The sequence below is a fragment of the Ovis aries genome, chromosome 3, assembly GCF_016772045.2.
Source record: "Ovis aries strain OAR_USU_Benz2616 breed Rambouillet chromosome 3, ARS-UI_Ramb_v3.0, whole genome shotgun sequence".
NCBI classification, from domain to species: Eukaryota; Metazoa; Chordata; class Mammalia; order Artiodactyla; family Bovidae; genus Ovis; species Ovis aries.
The window spans coordinates 114,928,226-114,948,199 of NC_056056.1; the positions used below are offsets into that span (position 1 = coordinate 114,928,226).

The 19,974-nt window shown below is 37.3% G+C and overlaps 1 protein-coding gene across 3 annotated transcripts in view; it reads left to right on the forward strand.

The window, feature by feature from the left end:
• Positions 1 to 287: 287 nt before the first annotated feature.
• SYT1 (synaptotagmin 1) overlaps positions 288 to 19,974 on the forward strand; it is a 634,295-nt gene continuing 614,608 nt past the window's right edge. For all 3 annotated transcript variants that reach the window (XM_027967160.3, XM_027967161.3, XM_060412479.1), the window contains exon 1: positions 288 to 671. The gene's annotated coding sequence lies outside the window, so the exon portion shown is untranslated. The remainder of the gene's footprint in view (positions 672 to 19,974) is intronic.

Consider the following 19,974-nt stretch of genomic DNA (forward strand, 5'->3'; position numbering starts at 1 on the left):
GCATTCCTGTAACTACCCAGAGGGTTTATCGGATGCCCTTGATTACGTCTCCTTGGGATCTGACCCCCTCAGACTTACCCCCCTCCCCCAACGCTCCTCAACCCCCTCCTCAAGTCCCTGTCCGCTGTGGGGATGGAGAGACACTAACAGAACTGGGATGGGCGCTGTTGGCTGCGCGGATCCACCTATTATTAGTGCGCCCGGATTGGCTCCCGGGCTCAGCGTACCGGCGGTGGAGCCAATCAGGCGGCTGGGGCTGGGAGATGACGGGCGGCCGCCTCCTCACTGGAGGGATTCCTGGAGAAGCTGCAGTGTGGGGATGCTCTAGACCGAGTGCTGCCCCCAGTGTCTTTCCACCTCCTCCTCCTGCAGCGGCGGCGGCAGCACTTGGCAGCGGCAACTTGAGACTGCACCGGGGCAAGCCCCCAGGGTGGTGCTCCCCGGAGAGCGGGGCTTGGTGCCCCGGAGGGGTGTGTGTAGGGTGAGGGCGGCCAGCTGGGACCAGCTGGTGGCCCTGGAAAACCTCCCACACACCCACACCCACACCCCCCTTTTGTGTTGCAGGCTGCCCCTCCAAGAGCAGAGGCAGCGAAAGGAGTCGTGTGCACCGGTCAGCCCCGGGAAGCGGTAGGGACCAGCGAGCAGGCACCACCTCCTGCTCCCCGCTCCAGGTAAGGCAGCGGGAGTGGCGGCACGGCCACCTCGGTGGTGCCTATTTGCTTGAATCCGTCCAGAAGGGTTTCTTCTCGGCACACTTGGGTTTTGGTGGGGGGAGACTGAGACCTGGGAAGGGAGCCCCGGGTGGCCTATTGTGAGCAGTGTAATGAGACCACATGTGCATCTCCCGGAGAAGCACTTAGCACGGCGCCTGTGATTCAGAGCCTGGAGTTGATGTTGGGCATCCCCCATCTTCTCCTTTCCTTCTCTCCTCCCCTCTCCTCCGCCCCCCACCCTCAATTTCTATCCCTCACCACCCACCCCCCTCCAACTCCTTTCTCAATCTCTCTTCTTCTCCCTCCTCCCATCCGAAGCACGCACAGGGCTTTTTTCTCCTCCTGGAGAGGATTGCCTTTTCTCAGAGGAAAGAGGAAGGTAGTGATGAAAGGAGAAAGATTTTTTTTTTCTTTCCTGCCCAGGGCAGGAGAGAAGGAACAAGATAGAATACAACCTCTGCGAAAATTAGAATAGGGAAAGCAATTAAACTGAATAAAGGAAGTAGACAAGATGTGCAAAGAGGGGAAGCGTCAAGTTTGACTTGATCTCCTCCTTGCAAGAGGCTGTGTCTCTCACTTGATTCCTTCAAATGGAACAAAAATAAACCACCGTTTCAACCCACTTGCAACTGCTTAATTGCTGTTGCTTTTAAGTGCCCACCATTTGACTCTTCCTGTTTCCATCTGTCCTGTAGGGCTATTTGGTATTGTCCATCAGTGGTAATGTCTGAACTTGGAGAAGCTTTTCCAATAGAGAAAAAAAATTAAAAACATTAATTTCCTGAGATTCTTTGGTATGGCCTTTATGGTGAGGAGCAATATAGATAGATAGATAGATGGATATAGATATATGTATGTATATGTATAAAGTTTCAAAACATTTTTAAGTGACACTAGTCCTATCAGGAGGCTTGGTTTTCTACTTTGAGAAAGCTAATCTAGTTAGCTTTGTGTATGTGTTGATTTTGACTTTCTTGAAGATTAACCCTTTAAAATAAAGCAAACATTTAACTTTTGTGTTAAAGCTGCATTTGTGTATGAATTATGATTTCCTTCTCTCTTTCTGCTGTTTGCATTGTTTCCCAGATATTGAATTCATGCTTTGCCTTCTTTTCTTTCAATAAGTATATTTAACAGATGTAAACGTGATGCTTATACAATTTTAGTACTCCATTTAGAAGGCACATGGAGGCTCAGTTGGCCAAGAATTCTCTTGTACTGGAACAAAGTTTAGAAAGTAATGGTAGGAAGATAGCCTCAAATTTCAAAAATCTTAATGGGAAAAATGTGTTTGTTCTCATCTCTTATTATAATACAGAGAAAGATGTCAAAACAACTCTGCCCTGGCTGCCTGAATGATAGGTTAAGTGAACAGGACTTGGTGGACAGAACCTTGAAGGCAGCCTCAGAAATTTCTAATTCCATCGTCAATGGTATAAGCTTTCCTTTCTTGTTATTCATCTGAGACAGATAAGTGATGGCTGTCAGATGGGAGGAGGTAGAAAGAAGTGCTTAGTTCAATGCAATGGGAAAGCATTCCAAGTGGATCCTACATGAGTGCAGAGAAATCACATGTCGGTGTCCAGATAAATCTTCCCCTTTGATTTATCAAAGGAAATGCCAAGTCTTACTTTTTTTTTTAAATGTGTCCACTTGGGATAAGAAAAAGGAGCCTTCTTTTTCAACTCTGCTTGACCTTCCACACTAATCTATGTATCCCAAAAAGTATTATTTTCACTATATATCTTAAGTGGACAAGTTTATACACTGATCTAGAGAAGAGCTGCATTTATTTACCATCAATGTAATAGGTTTTATTTTCTAAACTATTTTCCATTCGAGACACTTATCTTTCCTATTTCAGTAGAATTAACCTCAGGTCACAGAAACAAGATCTTCTTTCTAAGGCTTTGACATTTAAATGCCTGTTTGGTTTTTTTTTTTTTTTTTTCCTTTTTAATGTAGTACCTCTGTTGAAAGCTAACTCTAATTTTTAGAGGTGCCACCTTTCGGTTACAAGGACAAAGGGACAATCGTCTAATTGCCTCACATGTGTACATCTGAATTAACAAGTTTAGACATGAAGAGAGAAAGGAAACCGACTGCTTTCCATGTGAGCAAATTAAGATTTTACTTGGTTATTTCTCACTGTGTCTTAGGAAAGTTGCAAATTTGGGCTTGGTTTGTGACATTGATGTTTGAAACTCTTAACAAATGTTAATTATAGCAGTGACATGTAAAAGAAATGCACATGAGTCTTGAGTTTTTCACATGCTTACAAAAAAAAAAAAATTACGCCTTTATATACCGGAAGTCAGAACTAATTCCAATAAATAGTGAGTGGATAGAAGTAAGACTTTAAATAATATATTGTAGGAAATTATTGCCCTGTCATCCCATAAAATGTTCTAGTATAACAGTTTCATACAACTTTCATCTTTTCTCCCTTTAAAAGGATATCTTAGTAAATCATCTTAATGTTTCAGAGCAAATATGGTAATTAGGCTTTAATGTATTTTTATCAGAACTAAAGGTTGCTACTCTACAGGGGAAATCTAAAATACTAATTTTATAAAATACCACACAATAGAGAATTGTTGCAGAGTAGTTTTGAACTTCATTTCATAATGAAGAATATTAGTTATTCTGTCTGGTCAAATTGTCAGATAGTTCTAGTCCAGAAATATGAAAATGGTTATGGTATTTATAATATTTGCATATTAGACTTGGTGCTAACTGAAAATAAAGCTAGAATATAGTAACTTCTCTTAATTGTATTTGCAAAATGAACCAGATGAGTAATAAATAAAATGCAGAATATGTTAGATCTGAAAGCTAATTTGAACTTGCCTAATGACACCATAGATATAACATCAATTCATCTCCTTTAAGTTCAATGTACTAAATCGATTTATACTGGATTCCCAAATTAGGTTTTTACAGCCATCTGATCTTAAAAATCTCACACTTAACATAGACAATTATGTGAGCCTGAAATACTTTGAGCTCTTAAGAGTTCTGGTATGTGTAATAGCTAGGAAGAGATAGCATTAATTCCAAATTGGAACATAATATATATTTTTTTCTAATGGTAGTGATTAAATTATTTGGGGAAAGGAAAGCAAAAGTAAACAGTGTGGTTACATAACAGAGCAAATTTGATCTAATATTACAGAACACCAAGACCAAAGTTAGATTTTTTGGCATAGAATAATGTAGGGGTGGGTTTTACAAGTGTTTTGCTAAAAACTAATGCTTACTAAAATTAAATACCTAAAACACGGTGATTCTAAAAATTTTTCAATCATTTGCTTGTCATAAATACATCTGTATCAAAAGTTTAACGTCTGAGATGCTTTCTAGTTGAAACTGTTTGCCATTGAAATTGTTCAAAGCTATTTAAATAGGAATAAAGTATATGGCAGTCCAAATAAATAATTTCAACTAGTATTTTAGAATATATATATGTACACATGTGTGTGTATATAGGTATGTGTATGTGTGTGTATATATATGTATATATTATGTAATATTTTCTGAAGGGATTCAATACTAATGGGCAGTAGCATATAATCTGCTGAAACTAGGGAGTACTTCTGTAAAAAGTATCATTTAATGAAAGATGACAGTGTCTTAGGGATGCTTTTAATATTTATTTGGTTGAAAAGACTAGGAATACCCAGAGGCAAAATTAATGGGGGTATAGATCTTTCCCTTTATACAGCTTAGGGAAGAAGTGATTTTCATATGAATCATGGATTTGGAAAAAAAAAAAAAAAAAACCTCTCAGTACAAGATACACTTTTATATGCAGGTAACAAATAACCTGAAATCATATTTTCATATGATTTAGATATAACAGGGCATTAAAGATTTTGTTTCTTTCTTTCTTTCTTTCTTTCTAAGATTTTCTTTCTTTCTAATATTTTGTTTCTTTCAACATTTGCATAAAGGTAAATTTGTTCTTAATCTTTCATATAACCAACATGATTATCATTGCTTTTTCAGGGAAGGGGGTTTAGATCGGTATTTTTAGTAATTTCTTTAAGAATGAGCATTATTTTTTCATAATGTTTTTATAAACTTGATTCAAACCTCTCCATTAAGTGTGGCCATTTTTTAAAAACAGGATTTAATCTTTCCCGTCTGAATGAAATAGTGTTTTTCTTTTATCTTCTCTGTCATTTTAGGAGTGTTCTTTCTTGAAGAACCATTTTTATATGGACTATAAGATGAACTGTGATAGCTGGGCATGTATGAGCATCATTCTACTTATATGTGTTAGTATAAGAAAATAAATGTGTATTAAATAATATTGTAAATATAATCATGTTATCTACTGGAAGTAAGAGAGCACACAGTATTTTCTTGTTGTATAAGAATAAAACTTTAACCTTTGCTAGATTATTTAAAAAAGGAAAACTTTTAAAGTGTGCAATCAGAAACATTACTATGTTATAGGAAGAGTAAGCACTGGGGATGTTATTTCTATAGTTTTAAATATAATTGCAGAAGTCCTATATCAAGGAAACCTCCTTTTAAAATATTTGCTTTCCAAATTTAAAAATGTTATTTCAGAGAGTTCTAAAACAAATTGGAACCTATGTCAGAATAACAATAGCACATTTATACTGTGTTAGAAAGAAATTTTGTGACATGTCTTTGGAAATTCCAAAGCAGTTTAAAAAATTTTCTGTAATTTTTATAATTGTTTCTACTTAGTTAAACCACAACTTCTAATTGTTTAGAACTAATTCTGATTCTTTACAAATACATTCAATTCTTGGAAGGAATGTGGCACATTGGTTTCCATAACTTACCTGTAATGTAATTGAGAGGAGGTCAGAGTTCATCATTTGGGGTTTTGCCGTTGTGTAGATAAAAAGAAATCAATCATTCCTGTATTGGTCTCACTAGTAGTATGTTGAGCATATTAGTTATCCACATATGGAGTCACTTTGTTGAAGAGGAGCCCTGGAAGACTGTAAAGCTTATAAAGATAATAAATGCCTTCTATACTTTAACTGTTTTTGCAAAATGGGAGCTGGAAAATTTCCATGTAGGATGAGAATGGCCTTTCTCAGCTAGTATAAGAATCTGGTGAAATAATTTGGTTTCTGAAATAGTTTGGTTAAAATGCAATTTCCTAGCAGCCCTGTCACACAACAATTCATTGCATATGCTAGATAACAGTCCTGCTGCAGCAGCCCCCAGACTGTGCCTACGACATTTAACTAAGTGATTCAGTCAAGAATGAATTTTGGTCAAAATATCCAGTTAATCAGTGCAGGTATGATACTGAAACTTGGTCTTGCCTCATCCTACTAAACCTGTTGTTACTATGTTTGTTCAGTGTAGCTTTGCTTATAATTCTAAAGTGCTTAGAGTTCATACAGTGCAATACTATTTTTGCCAAAGGGTATTATACAAGTAAGGAGGGTTATATGTTGTTTCCTGCAATTGAGGTTTTCTTTTTCTTTCTAAATCATTCACCTAGCTAATCAAGGATAAAATGCACGTAGGTATTTAAGCACTAGTAGAATCAGAGAATTATTTAAATACAAAGCCTTCTGATACTCCAGTTGCTTAAATGAGACACGATATCTCTTGTTGGCCTCCCACACCCTTCCAGACTACAACCAACTTTTACTCCGTAAGCGAATAAAGAAGAAAGCAGACAAACACCTCTGGAGACAGTTCCCTGGATGTGGCCTCCAGGGGACAGCCTTCTGTTTTTATCTGAGGCTAATTTCGCTTCCGGGCCATTCTCCTTGCATGCCAGCCCAAGCCTCACTCTAGCTGGAGGCAGATAATTGGATTTAGTAATTGCTACTTTCAGATTTATTGGCATATTTTCATCAACGTGAAGGCAAAAACACATGGAAATACACAAAACATGCTCAGCTATAACAAACTTCACATCAACACTTTCAAAATACAATGTATATAAGTTTTACATAATTGACAAAATAGCTTTTCTTTCATGGAATTTCTTGTGATTACTCACGAGTGACCCAAGCAAAAGGTGAGACTGTTAAAACCATGAATCAGTCTAACTTTTTAACTTGTTAACATCAGTGGGTAAAGCTGAAATAATTATTTAAAATATTTTCACATCCTTAGATTGGCTCTAATACTTCCAGAATCCACCTGTGTCTTGTTACAGAGACTCTTGAGCATTCATGTGCCTCATCCTGATCATCACAGATACCTGAGAACTGGTTCGTACTCCTGTAGAATCTCTGAATATTACTGTGAAACATCACATAGGGTTGCTTTTAGGCTAGATTATTGTTATTCTTTTTTTCAGACATAATTTTATGTGAAAGTAACTGTAAGTATAAACAGCATAGAGCAGCAGAGCAGCAGGCTACACTCATGAAAATGTCAATTTGGAACTGTTTGTCCTTTCCTTGAGAAGGAGAAAGAGTCAGTCAAGTATATCTTTTCCAGATGATGTTCTGTGCACACAACCCCACCCTGGTATTCTGTGTATTATAAACAGTGGGTCAGTCCTTGTTCTCTACCCTTGAAATATGGAAGCTGCTTATTTTTGAGGGAAAAGTCATTAACAACTCTGTTTTAGACAAATGACTTGATGGCCTTTGAGACAAGGATAAATGATACAACACAGGTTACCAAGGCCTGGCTAAGCTCCTCTAACAACCAGGCTCTGAGTTAGCATGATTATTAGGAGGATAAATTGTCACGATTTCTTCAGGAGAAAGACACGGTAGCAAAGCATGGAATCTGTTTCTGGCTTGGAGTGTCTGCCAGATCCTGGTTTACAGGGCTGGCTTTCTGCCTAATCCGTAGCATTTTTATCAGATTTGAGGAATGAATAAAGTGAACTGTTGGGCATTAGAGCGTATTTCTAGACCACTAACATCTCTTTTTAAATAGAATAACATCACTATCTTATTTTAACCAATGTCCAGAATCCAAGGCCACAAGTTTTATTTATAAATATCTATAAACCAGACCATTATATGCCTAAAAGTGCTTGAATCTTTTGTCTTTGTACAGAATTTCCTGTACATGAAAGCTTAGTTAACAATGTGACATTGCAAGTAATATACCTATTTTTGTATTTTATTCAATTATAATATTAAATATAAAATGCCAAACAATCATCTTGAGATATAGTTGAGTTTAATAATTCTAGAAAAGCCACCAAAAGCCGACCTATTCCTAAATGGTTTAAAACTGCCTGCTTTAAAATTGGGGGGTGGGGAGGAAAGTACTTAAAATGCAAGGTTCCTGTTTGGTTTTAGATTTTTTTTTTTTTTCCTGGAGAATCATAGATACTTTCAGAACCATTCCTAGATAACACAGAATGAATATTAATGATAGGAGAGAGTCGACTCCTTCAGGGAAGAGTAACATGGATGAGTTCTGTTATGCCTTTGAGAATCTGTTTCATCACTTATATATTGAACACATAGCAACAGTTTGATTTCTCTGACTGCTGGACGTTCAGACCCGTATGCATTGAAGCATGTTACTGCTCACTGCCAGAAGATTTGTTCAACTCTCCAGCTAAGAGCATGATACAGTAATTCTCTTATATTCTCTTCCTTCCCTGCCATTTTTTTCCCTGTTTTATCTCCTTCCTGCCTGCCCTCTTTTTCTTCCTTCCTTCTTTCCTACTTTTTTCTTCATATCTTAATGAATCATCTTACTCTAGAAACTACTGGGAACTTGGTACTCTAGACCCCATACTCATCTCTACCTGCTGAATTTATTTTTTGTCAGTAACCAAGAAATTTCCCTCTTAGTTTGTATTCAGTTCAGATTAGTTTCACAAAAGGTATGTATAGATTTAAAAAAAAAAGGAGAGTAATTTGTTCATCTATTTGACACACTTAAATGGAATATACCATGATTTGAAAGTTTTTGAGAGCTTCCATGTAAAAATTATCCCAGTGGTAATTTTTAGAACAAAATTGATTGACTACAGGTAAGACAGTGATAATTAAAAGTCCAAATAAATGGCATGTATTTTCAGGCATCTTTTCAAATTTTATTCTTCCAATGATAACATTTACATCACTGTTTTCATGACAGTTGTATCTCACTGAATTTAAAAAAATATTGTTGCCTTATATGCTTTGGATAATGGAGAGATTCTCCATTTTACAGATGCAATAAAGGAGACTTAGAAGTTAGGTTACCTGCCTATAATTGCACACTTAGGAAGCCTTTAATAATTTTCACTTACTGACTCATATAGTTTCAGTGGTTAATAAAGAAAAACTCAAGTAAAATTTTAAGTTCTCTCTAGTTTGCTCTTATCAAAAATAAAAACAAAAATCTAACATCTTCACTGTGTATTGAATAAATAGTCTTTATTCTTTCTATTGAAAAAGAGAATTTAATATACTGTCATTTAATACTGTCATTAAATATACTGACAATTTAATATATTGTCATTACTTTTGTGATTCTAACTTTGGAATAAATTTATTTTAAAAATTACTCAAGGAATGATTCTCTAATCTATAAGAAAAGTCACTGATCCTGAGTCACTTGATTCAGTTAGCCTTTAGTCATCGCTATATCACTATGATATTAAATGTTATCTTTATATATGTATTTCCTTATTTGTAAAGCACAGAGTTATAAGGTACCTCCTGGAGGCTACAAAGAGGTGATGGGAAAATGTGTGTTGTAGTTTTACTAGAAGATTTCCAACCTCATCTCACATTGTTTTTCTCATTTGCACTTATACAGCTTCTCACTGTTTCCTAAACATTGTTGGAAGTTGTTGAATCTATTGGTTCTTTGTTTCAAGATGGAAATGGCTGAGCAGGGAATATACTCAAGCCCCAGTTATTATGCCCTTCTAATGTGAAGTCCATCAATTGACAATTCTTTATGTTAAGAATCAAGCACATTTGAAAGTGATTGCCAATAGCTGTGCACTGCAATGTGGATTATCATAATTGACTTTCTAGCTGATCTGATAGAAGGAAACAGGAGTTTTCATTGAGAAAGGCTTACGGAAAGAATGCAAGATTAATTGGAATGTAAGATTGGTATTTATGGGGATTTTTGGACAAACACAAAATTTGTCCAAAATTTAATTTATGATTAAAGGTTAATCATATTCTTGTATTCTTACTATGTCAAGCACTTTTTAATGTACTTTCCACACTTCATTCCATTTAACATTCCTAAGAATTTTATGAGATTGGTACAAATTTATATTTTTTAGATGAGAAAAATGTGGAAAAGAAGTAACTTGCTAAGGTCTCACAACTGTTATGTAGAAGGAATTGGATTCAAACCCAAGAGTCTATTTCTAGAGTGAATACTCAACCATGAGAAATCATCATCATCAGACTCCTCAGTGGGAGAAGATGCAGGACAGATGGAAGCAAGGAGATAGAAGTGATCACAAGAAGCTGAAGGGCCATAAGCAAACTGTACTTCGTGGTTTGAGTCCAGATGACCATTACGGCAGTGTGCTAAAAGCATGAAATTTGGAGTCTCATAGATCTGGGTGTAAAGGCCTCCTCTGACATGGCGAGCCTCAGTAAGCTATTTCATTACTAGAAGCTTCACTTCACCAGGAATGGAAATGTAACGATTTTGCAAATTGTCTGCTGTCGGCAGATCTGATCACTCTTCACCCTTATTTATTAGTCAAGAACTCTTTCACTTTTTAAAAAGTTAATTTATTTACATTAATTGGAAGCTAATTACTTTACAATATTGTGGGTTTTAAATCAACATGAATCAGCCATGGGTATGTCTAGGTGTCTCCCCATCCTGAAACCCTTCCCCATCCCTTTCCTCTGGGTTGTCCCAGAGCACCTGCTGTGAGTGCCTGCTTCATGCATCAGCTTGCACTGGTCGTCTGTTTCACATATGGTAATATACATGTTTCAATGCTATTCTCTCAAATCATGCCACTCTTGCCTTCTCCCACAGAGTCCAAAAGTCTGTTCTTTACATCTGTGTCTCTTGCTGTCTTGCATATATGGTCCATATCACTTCTGTCCTTCTAAATTCCATATAAATGCATTAATATACTGTATTGGTGTTTCTCTTTCTGACTTACCTAACTCTGTATAATAGGCTCCAGTTTCATCTATCTCCTTAGAATTGACGCAAATGTGGAGAACTCTTTAACTTTCAATAAAGCCATCTAACTCGAAATAGTTTAGAGAGAAAGTGATTTTAAAGCTCATGTTGCCATAATATCCAGGAATATTATGGATTTCATCAGAGCTGAAAATGGGAAATCAAGCTATATGGTCAAGATCAGACCTATTGCCCCCCAACCCCAATCCCTCCCTATCTCCTCAGTTCTGCTTCTCTGCCATTGCTTTATTTACAATCAGGATCTTTCTTTAAAGTGGCAAGAATGTTCTCAGTGGCTACAGACATATAAGAAACCCCCATATAAAGAGAACACTTTTTTTCCCAAAAAATATCTAGGATCACCTCGACTGGAACAACTTGGGTCACTTTCCCCAAGTTCATCACTATGATGAAGGCTATGAAATATGATTTTTTTCCTGAGCTGATCCTTGTATCATCCCTGGATTTGAGAGTTGAACAAAGCATCACTTGACCACATAGAAAGAGAGCTCTGCTGTTAAAAGAAGGGAAATGACTAAATTTAGAGCAAGCAAAACAACAAATACCTAGCTCATAAGGTTCGGGTGCTGACCTGTCAGAGTGGATGCCTGCTGGCATTAATGCTGGAGTAGACTCCTCCAGAGCCTTTGGTTTTTCCACCACTAAACCTTTGGTTGATGGGTCAGGATAAGATCCAGGGAATTCTAGTGAAAGGTCCATAGTGTTAATAGTTGAGGATGTAGAAAGGAGTGGCACTGGAAAGACTTGATGGTCACTTATAAACAGGTATGTATGTAGTCAATAATTAAACAACTGGTATGACCATAACCATGTAAAAGGAATGCATTTCAGAGGCTGAGGGCTAAGCTGAGTGTCGTTTAACTCTAATTGGGTCCTTGCCTTTTGCCTTGCCTTCCTCCTTTTTAATGCAGTGGGGAAAATACTTAACTAATTTGAGGACTCTTAGATTCAGAGCCCAGAGGGCTTGTTGTATAATGGCTAAGTCACGTGCAACTCTTTGAGACCCCATGGACTGCACCACACCAGACTTGCCTGTCCTTTGCCATCTCCTGGAGTTTGCTCACACTCAGGTCCATTGAGTCGGTGACGCCATCCAACAGCCATGTACAGGCCCATGTGTGTATATGTCAATACCTCAAATTTTTGTTTTGTTTTGCTTGAGGCCTTATTCTCAGGAGTTTATATAGAGTTTTATTTTATAATTACCGTAACTACTTTTGTATTGATACAGATGCAATAGAATAAATTTGTACAAAAACACTATTACCTTTTCAAATTGAAAGGAAAGTGAATTATTAGGGAATAATGACCTTCCTTCATAAGCACCTGGAGAAGGAAATGGCAACCCACTCCAGTATTCTTGCTTAGAGAATCCCATGGACGGAGAGGCTTGATGGGCTACAGTCCACGGGTCGCAAAGAGTTGGACATGACTGAGCGACTTCACTTTCACTTCATAAGCACCAGGACATGCGTGTTATATGCCAGGCACTCTTCTGGGTGCTGGGAATATACAAGCAAACAGAGTAGACACGTTCCTTGCATTTAGGGAGCTAGCATTTTAGGGAAAGATACAAACAGCTAAAAACAACAACAAAACTACGGTAGTCTTAAAATAATGAGAGCTGCTACTACATAGTAAACAGGCTAATAAAGTAAAATTGGGGACTCTGGTCAACCAAAAATATATAAGTTGAGGCATGAAAGACTATGTAAACATCAGGAAAAGAGCATAGTAGACAAAGGAAACTCTAAGTACTGAAGATTTGCAGTGGGGGTGAGTTTGTTCTACTTACGAAAGAGATAAAAGACAAATACAGCTCAAGTTGTAAAGATATTGGCTTCATGAGTGCAACCCTGCTTTAATATTTTAACTAAAAGCAATCTACACACATTATTAAGGAGGTTTTCAGAACAAGATGATCATACTTCACCTCAATGTTACTTAGATATATGTAGTATCTTATTTCTGTGTAATACGTTTCCAGTCTATGTAATCATGTGTACATTTTTTTGTGTGATTATAGTCATGGAATACATACAGTTTCTGCCCTGACTTTCAAATTGCTCTCTCAGGTGACTACCAGGCAGATGTTTTTATCTTCCATTTTCTCTTTAAAAGAGTTACTTCTTTTTTTAATGACATAGATTCCTTAGACAGTTTCTGTATATCTTTTGTTAAATCTTAATAGCCTTTCTCCTTTTGCCCTCATTTCTAAAGGAATTGAACACCGAGCCCACCCTCAATTTTTATGGTTTCTCTAGATTTAAATGAATACCTTGGCTTTTAAATCACACTATGCTTTTTTCCTCCATGTAATTTCCTTTGAGTATATATTTGATTATATCCAACAAAACTCAAATTTTTATTTGGACACAAAAGTAAACAAACACTGAAAGCAGAAAGAAACACATTGTTTTGTGTCAATTATCATTTAGACAACATGGGTCTCAGAGCATTAACCAGAAATTATTTTTCCTCTATCTGGTCTCATTTCTTGGTTTCAAGAACTCAATAACCCAAGTCTCCCTGGATCAGTCTGTAGTAGTAAACTAGGTGCTTGAAGTGAAGTGAAGTCGCTCAGTCGTGTCCGACTCTTTGTGACCCCACGGACTATAGCCTACCAGGCTCCTCCATCCATGGGATTTTCCAGGCAAGAATACTGGAGTGGGTTGTTATTTCCTTCTCCAGGGGATCTTCACAACCCAGGAATCGAACCTGGGACTCCTGCATTGCAGGCAGATGCTTTACCCTCTGAGCCACCAGGGAAGCCCAAACTAGGTGCTTACAGAGGCATATTAACCCAGTCAGTGGAAGTCCAGTGGCATGCCATGCTGCAGCAGTCGTGAATTAGTAATTACAGCATCAGTCTTAAATGGCCCTCTTTTCCCCCTTAAGACTCCCATAGGCATTATGTGCTGATAATAGCATATTTCTAAAGAAGTATTCTTTGCTGAATTCACACAAGACCACCTATATGAGAGGTGGTTTATAGTAAAGTATTATAATGGACCATTCTTGGCAAGTGATATGCTCTGTTTTCCTTACCTGTGGGCACCAGGCTCTTTTGTATCCTAAACATCTTCTTGTTCTACATCTGTACATTTATACTTGCACATATAGTATATGTAGATTTTTAATGTATGTGATCACACAAAAAATGCAAGTTTTTCAAGATTTTGCAATGATATATATTTTTATCATCTTTTGACTCTGACAAACAGTAGGAAAAGAGCATTTAATAAAATGTTTATTGAATAAGTGAATTAATCCACTAAATCTATATTTTCTAATGTTTTTGAATGACATTGAAACACAGTTTGCTGCGAAAGACACATACACATTATATGAACAAAAGTTCTATGAACTATTTCTTACTGGTGTTGTATTATGATGCCTCCTTTTCAATTCTTTTCCTTTTGTCCTTAATTCATTAAAAAAAAAATACTGGTTGTGACCAGTTAAGTTAATGTAACAGCATACTAAGCACACCAATCTTCAGTTTTAAATAAAAACAGTTCCCTAAAACAGTATTATCAATTTTCAAAGAATTATAGTATATTTCCGACCTCATTAAGCATATGTAAGTATAATATAATGGATATACAAGAATTGCGGTGGCTTATTTGAAACATAAAAGTATCATACTATAAATGAATGAAATTCAGTAGCTCTCCCAGATCAAAATTACAGTGTTCTCAACTGTAGTCACATATATGTGATTTTGTGTGAACTTCCACTGTAGTTTTTTAAGCTTACAATGAACCTGGCACTATTTGCTCTTACTGGTCACTCTCAACCAAGCAGATTAATGTTCGTCTGCTATCTTCTGAGGAATTCAGCTAATTGCTGTTGACAGAGGATGAGATGGCTGGATGGCATCACTGACTCGATGGACATGAGTCTGAGTGAACTCCGGGAGTTGGTGATGGACAGGGAGGCCTGGCGTGCTGCGATTCATGGGGTCGCAAAGAGTCAGACACGACTGAGCAACTGAACTGAACTGAACTGAAATGCTATTAATCTTTTTGTTTGTTGCAATGGTGTCAACGCATTTTGCTTCTCTTTTGGTTATGGATAAACATTTTTGTAGAGTAGAAGAGAATACAGAGATGTGGCAGATTCTTTCTTTAAAGTGGTGAGTAGAGAACCAGTCTATGGTAGCCAACGGACAGTGAAGATTGAGCATAAATATTTAGAGTTTCGTATTCAAAAATAAAAATGAGCTAATAGTATAACCCCCTCAATCTGTCATTAAGTGTGTGATGTCGTGATTTTACAATATGGTCTCCCTGATACCCTTCTGTGCTACCAGGATCTATAGTTGATCATGATATTTCTCTGCAAGGGAATTAGATATTCAAGTGTCTCAGCACAGAGATGCTTCTTTGGCGTTCCTACCGCCCATGTGAGTTTTCTCACGATAGTGGATAAGGTTGGAGATATGTCCTGAATCTTTTAGTCATTCATCAGTCTGCCCCAAAATATCTGAGAGCACAAACTCTCAGACACTGCCAACCACTTATAGAAGCAAGCAGTCATAATTTATTCAGATGCATGCTGTGAAGTAGTCAGGATTGGTTGGGATATGCTATGGTAACAAACAGTAGGAAAGCCTCAGTGTCTTTAACACATAAACCTGACTTCTTGTTTGTACAGTGTAACCGCTGTGGAAAAGTATGTGTGTATTTGGAGGGGGTGGCAGAAGATCCTCTGGTTTGGGTTATTCAGGAACCCATACTGTTGAGAGCGTCAATGACTTATAACACTGTCTTTCCAAATAATGACATTAATGATACAATGGTATGAAGAATTCGTTACAGTCAGGAGGAAAGCTCTGCATGGTTTCTCACCAGCAGTTTACTACTTTGACCCTGTAAGAGGCATATAGAATTTCTACTTAGAGACCATTTGCCAGATCCGGTCAACGTGGCCTATAACTACAAGGGTTCTCCAAATTTTTAAGCTCACAATGAGTCTGGCACCAGTGCTGTTACTGATCACTCTCAACCAAGCAGATTCATGTCAGTCTCTTTCCTTCTGTTAATAGCTTTCAGTTTAAAAGCTATTAAGCTTTTAGTTGAAATGATGTCGATATATTGTGCTTCTCTTTGGGTTATGGATAAACAATGTTATAGAGTAGAAGAAAATGCAGAGATGTGATGGGATAACAATACTATGAATACTAGGGGCTTGAAAGGACAGGATGTTGCCAGGTTCTTAAAGCCTCTTTTATTAGCTGCAACAAAAAAGTGAAAACTTTCTGAAAGCATGTGAGAGTGAGTGATCAATTAGTCAGACAGCTATGGCTTCACAGAGGAGGCAATGCACGCACGAGCTGCGCTCTAAGGGACATTTCTATTATCATAAAAGACACTTAGTTCATTATTTAATTAAGACTTCTCTTTTTTACCTGAATCTCAAACACTGAATATGTATTTAAGCATGCCATCACTCCTGTAGGTTTGGTGAGTGAACTAAATCATTTCTGTCTTACTAGAAGTGCTGACATAAAATACAACTGTCAATTTAACAAATTTATTTGGATCTCTTCCCTGATCGCTCAGTTAGTAAAGAATCTGCCTGCAAAGCAGGAGACACTGGTTTGATTCCTGGGTCAGGAAGATCTGCTGGAGAAGGGATAGGCTGCCCACTCCAGTATTCTTGGGCTTCCCCTGTGGCTCAGCTGGTAAAGAATCTGCCTGCAATGTGGGAGACCTGGGTTCGATCCCTGGGTTGGGAAGATCCCCTGGAGAAGGGAAAGGCTACCCACTCCAGTATTCTGACCTGGAGAATTCCATGGACTATATAGTCCATGGGGTTGCAAAGAGTGGGACACACTTTTCACTTTCGTTTGGATAGCTCAAAGACACCTCAGATTCACCTTGTAAAAACTAAACTTTCACTTCTTTGATACAAATGATTCCATTTTCCGTCTAGTTGTGTTATCTAGAAACCTGGGAGTCATCTTTGTTTTCTTGTCTCTCTTGACCTCAGGTCTAAAATATTTGATATCTTTATTATTTTTAGTTTGTAAGTACCTTTTAAATCTGTTTACTTTTCTTTATGTCTGTTGCCACACCATAATCCAACCAACCTTGACTTTTCAATTCTCCTGTTATTACTCAGACTTTCCAGTCCATTTATTATCTGGCTCCTCCTATTCAATAGAATAATTTCTCTTATTGTCTCTCTCATTCTCATGTGCAGGCCCCTTTGGCCTTTGGTCGTTTTGATGCTCCAGACTTCTTCCTGCCTCAGGGCCCTGGCACAGGCTTCTCCCTATGCTTGGGTTGCCATTGAACATGTCTACTGTTGGCAGACACTAACGCTGTAAACTCAGCAATGCAATGTGGCCAACTTTTTAAAACTAATTTTTATTCTTTAGATCTGAGAGTAAAGGTTCAGTTTTTCCATATTATGAGTTTAAATATATCACTTTTCAAAATGCGGCAGAGTTGTCAAGAACGGACAATCGCTGTGTGGTAGAAAGGGGTTTGAACAGTAATTGAAACATTTTTATAGTTTGGAAAACCCTAAGTAGAGTATAAGTTTGAAGATGTTGAATAGTTAGCTGCAGTTAAAGAAGAAATGTATTTATAAATTCATCTCATACAGGTAAGGGTACAGAAGAAACTAAATTCAATTGAAGGAAATCTTTAGTGGGATATAGAATAGTGCTTTAAATATATATTGCTAAAATTTTAACCTTAGGATTTTTTCCAGTTTAGAACATGTTTTCTCAAAGTCATGCCATCATTTCCCCCCACCCTTGTTTGTTTCTTTCTTTGTAATGGGAACACTCTGATCTTCACATCCTCTGGGTGTGAAAACACATTTTCAGAAAATACTTGAAAAAAATGCAGTGAAAAATAAATATTCTAACTAAAGATAAAAAAGGCTGTAACAGAAATACAAATTGATATGATTTTTTAAGATCTCTGAATACTGAGATTACTGATTACTGAGACTGAAAAATCTGAGACTGTGTTAAAAAAATCTCTTACATTTATGTGTATATTTCTATAGTTTTCTTCAAACAATAAGTCACTAAATTATAAAATTACAATAATGAAGAATTAATGCTTATCATATTGTTTCCAATTATATATCATCAGTGTCAGCTGATCGAGCTTAACAGTTCACTAGTTCAGTTCAGTTCAGTCACTCAGTTGTGTCCAACTCTTTGTGACCCCATGAATCGCAGCACGCCAGGCCTCCCTGTCCATTACCAATTCCCGGAGATTACCCAAACTCATGTCCATTGAGTCGGTGATGCCATCAGCCATCTCATCCTCTGTCGTCCCCTTCTCCTCCTGCCCCCAATCCCTCCCAGCATCAGAGTTTTTTCCAATGAGTCAACTCTTCACATGAGGTGGCCAAAGTATTGGAGTTTCAGCTTCAGCATCAGTCTTTCCAATGAACATCCAGGACTGATCTCCTTCAGAATGGACTGGTTGGATCTCCTTGCAGTCCAAGGGACACTCAAGAGTCTTCAACACCACAGTTCAAAAGCATCTATTCTTCAGTGCTCAGCTTTCTTCACAGTCCAACTCTCACATGCATTCATTACCACTGGAAAAACCATAGCCTTGACTAGAAGGACCTTTATTGGCGAAGTAATGTCTCTGCTTTTAAATATGCTGTCTAGGTTGGTCATAACTTTCCTTCCAAGGAGTAAGTGTCTTTTAATTTCATGGCTGCAATCACCAGTGACTTTGGGACCCAAAAAAATAAAGTCTGACACTGTTTCCACTGTTTCCCCATCTATTTCCCATGAAGTGATGGGACCAGATGCCATGATCTTAGTTTCCTGAATGTTGAGCTTTAAGCCAACTTTTTCACTCTCCTCTTTCACTTTCATCAAGAGACATTTTAGATCCTCTTCACTTTCTGCCATAAGGATGGTGTCATCTGCATATCTGAGGTTATTGATATTTCTCCCCGCAATCTTGGTTCTAGCTTGTGCTTCTTCCAGCCCAGCATTTCTCATGATGTATTCTGCATGTAAGTTAAATAAGCAAGGTGACAGTATACAGCCTTGACGTACTCCTTTTCCTACTTGGAACCAGTCTGTTGTTTCATGTCCAGTTCTAACTGTTGCTTCCTGATCTGCATATAGGTTTCTCAAGAGGCAGGTCAGGTGGTCTGGTATTCCCATCCCTTTCAGACTTTTCCACAGTTTATTGTGATCCACACCGTCAAAGGCTTTGTCGTAGTCAATAACACTTCACTAAGTAGGAACTTAAAACACTTTGTGGAAATTACTGGATGAATCATCCTGTTGATATCTTTTTTTTAATTTGTTTCTCATTTCCACTTTTCTTCAAACTCAATGTTTGGCCTTGGTAATGAATCTTTATGAACTGAAATTAGTTATAGTTGACTTATTCATCCAAGGTGAAACATGACTTATTTTCTTTAATCATTCTGTACTTCTCTAGAATAAATCATCCCACTAGCTCACTACTAAGTTCCAAATGAATGTGTGCTAATTCAAATGTGATAGAAAATTAAGAGTAAAAGCATGTTATATATTAATTTATTCAAATTCCACTTTAATGGGGGCACTATTTTGGATTATTTGGGTCAGTGCTAACTATCTTTGAAACAGATAATCATTCTTTTGCTTTACTTTTCCCCTTTTATCACCTTTTCTTCCTTCTCTGTTTTTAATGACTTCTCAATTTTATCAAAAGTATCTATTGCATTCAAAGCACAGAAAAAGTTCTATTAGTAAGAAAAAAAATTCTTTCTGTATAGATCTTCAATATATGCATAATATTCTATACTGGAAACTGGCATTTTTATAGAAAAGTATGGTTTATTGCTACTAAAGAGTAATGTTTTTAAAGAAATATTTTAGCTTGATTTTTGAAATATGACATACAGTTGATTTACAAACTTGTGTTAATTTCTGGTGTACAGCAAAGTGACTCAGTTACACATGTATATACACATATTTTTTCATATTCTTTTCCATTATGGTTTATTGACAGAGGATGAGATGGCTGGATGGCATCACCCACTCCATGGATATGAGTTTGAGTGAACTCCCGGAGTTGGTGATGGACAGGGAGGCCTGGCATGCTGCAATTCATGGGGTTGCAAAGAGTCGGATACAACTGAGCAACTGAACTGAAGTGAACTG